The sequence below is a fragment of the Suricata suricatta genome, chromosome 2, assembly GCF_006229205.1.
Source record: "Suricata suricatta isolate VVHF042 chromosome 2, meerkat_22Aug2017_6uvM2_HiC, whole genome shotgun sequence".
NCBI classification, from domain to species: domain Eukaryota; kingdom Metazoa; phylum Chordata; class Mammalia; order Carnivora; family Herpestidae; genus Suricata; species Suricata suricatta.
Window position 1 is genome coordinate 167870448 of NC_043701.1, and position 2558 is coordinate 167873005.

A 2558-nucleotide genomic window follows, 5' to 3' on the forward strand; every position below is an offset into this window, starting at 1 on the left:
AGGACTAGAATCCCATTTCCTTTTTGCTTGGTCCAAACTGGTCAACCACACCCACCTAGTGGGGCATTCTCTAAGGTGGGTCCTGGGATGTCAAACATCATGTGTAGGGATGATGGGTAAAAAGGATGTGAACATTCTACTCCACAGTGCATTCTTTTGGGGTAATTTGCTAAAAGATATAGGTTGTTTTAGATGCTTTTAAAATAGTAATCATATCCCACTCTTTTGTTATCTCATAGATCTTGGGGAGCTTGTCCACTGCAGCCTGGTATGCAATAGGTGCTTAATAAATATATTAAATGAATCAGTAAATGAAAGAACCCAGCAGAAGCCGGAAGAGGTTGGTGGCAGGGAGGAAGAAGAGTCACGAACTGAAAAGGAGTGAGAAAAGAAAAGATGTGGAGAAAGAGGGGGATGGGTGAAAAAAGGAGCCCACAGTGACAGCTTAGTGGAGGACAGATGAGCCCTGGCAGAGAAGAGAATGGGACAGCAGCAGGTGATGGAGAAAACGAAACAAAAAACAAAACTGAGTGACCGGGAAGCTTTGTTTTTAAAAAGTAAAAGTGTCTCATAAGGCTAATTCAGATGCTGGACCTGCCAAGACACTCTTACCCAGGAGGTGGAGATGAACACAAAATGCTGAGAACCTTTGTGAACCCAGATGGAGGCCTTTTATTGCACTAGTACAGTAAACGCGCAAGGCATCCTAAGACCTTCATCGTTGAAGGTACACGAGTAAGACGCGAGCCTTGCCTTCAATAAAGTGATAGTTTAATGGGCGGGGAAGAGCTAGGACAGGGACTCAGATAACATAATGCCAGGCAGAATTGTTCAATATCCCCAGAGGTACAACAAGTCATTACTGTGAGGAATCAGGAGACAGGAAATTCACAGCAAGTCTTGAGGCTGAAGGCCTGTGTGGGAGAGCCAAGGGCCACAGGTAGGACTGTACCAGGCAGAGATGGGGAAGAGAGGCATTTCAGGGTGATACCATAAAGAACCCTCAGGAGGTGGGGAAGCATGTGGAAAGTGAGATGTCAAAGTAGGTTCCAGCTAGAGGGGCATGTGGACCGTGAAGGTGTGGAGACATGGCCAGAATGTCTTGAAGTCACACTCCGGGGCCTTAAATGCTTGTTTGAGTTACTGAGGCCCCAGGTGGGCCACGGAAAGCTAGTGAAGGTTTTGCTGCTGCTGCTGCTGCTGCTGTTGTTCAGAGAAATAACAGTGCTAGAGATGATTCCCAGGCAGGGTGACCGGGCGGGCAGAGAGACGGAAGTCAGGGAAAGGAGCGCGCTGGTAGGCGAGGAGGCAGTTGGTGCTGCTGAAAGGCCAAACGGACCATTCAGGTGTTGCACATTAGACAATCGGAAAATCTGGCCAGAGATGATGGCTGAGTCCTTTCCTGAGAGCACAAAGCAGCCGAAGGTCCTGGTCATTACTTCAGGGGATAGGGAAGGAGGAAGAATGAAAGCACAAGATAAGCCAAGAGAATGCAGCCAAGGAGACCGGCTGCCTGGGGTGCAAGTTTCAATAAAGAACTTATAGGGAAGATTGAGAGCCCCAGGCTTGCAGCCGGAATGCGGAAGTTTGACTCCCAGAGCCCTGACTGATTAGCAGGGACTTCAAAGAGTTTTTGAGTCTGTTTCCTCATCTGTGAAATGGGAATGATTTCTATCTTCAAGGGATGAGAGCCTTCACGGAGTTCTTATTGTACACAGTAGGAGACACGGAGTGAACAGGAGAAGCATCTGTAGAGATTAAGGGTATTCAACTGAGGAGCCTCTGGAAATGGAGGCAGGGTCTTCAGGAAGCCCAACATTCAGGCCAGATGACTGACTGCCCTGTAAGAGGAACGGGTGAGCGGGTCAAGGCAGCCCCAGCCTAGTCCTCACCTCAAGGCACTGCCTTCTCGCCTACGCTCCCATCTCTCGGCGCCTCCCAGCCTCCCGCCTCCATCCTCCAGCTTCCCGCCCGGCTCCCACTCCAGCCCGGCCCAGGAGCCAGGTGCGCATGCGCCCTCCGGCGCCCCTGCCGAGCTTTCCACGTTTCACTTCCCTCCCTTTTCCTCCTCAGCTCCCGCTCCACGGCCACGATTGGTCAGCGGATCTCCTCGCTTTGGCCAATAAACGCCGCTCTCTCGCCCCCGTGTTACTGGGTAGAACAAAACAAAAACAAACAGAGCGAGAGTGGGGGCAGAGAAGCTGTGAGGCGGCGGCCGAGGCTGAGCAGCGGGGTTTGGGCCGGCGGAACGGGGACCTGGGCGAGCGGCGGCGGCGGCAGCCCGAGGGGTCAGTACCAGCGGGGCGGCTCGCATGCTCGGAATGCCTGCGTCCTCTCCCTCAGCTCCGTCTCCTCTGAGGCAGCCGCACGTTGAGAGGGGAAGGGGGCTTGCGGCCGCGGCCGAGTTCGGGCCGGGGGCGGTGAGGGTCCGGCCGCCTCCTCGGAGCCCCGCAAGTAGGGCCGCGGCCGCCCTAACGCCAGGGCTGCGGAGGGTGGGCCCCGAGTCCCTCCTTCTGGGCCCGCGCCCGGAGCGCGGCGACGCGGGCCCGCCCCCTCCC

General features: G+C 54.4%; 1 protein-coding gene across 1 annotated transcript in view; it reads left to right on the forward strand.

Annotated features, from left to right (window-relative positions):
- The first annotated feature begins 2092 nt into the window (after positions 1-2092).
- PDCD4 (programmed cell death 4) overlaps positions 2093-2558 on the forward strand; it is a 26350-nt gene continuing 25884 nt past the window's right edge. The window contains exon 1 of the mRNA XM_029932575.1: positions 2093-2288. The gene's annotated coding sequence lies outside the window, so the exon portion shown is untranslated. The remainder of the gene's footprint in view (positions 2289-2558) is intronic.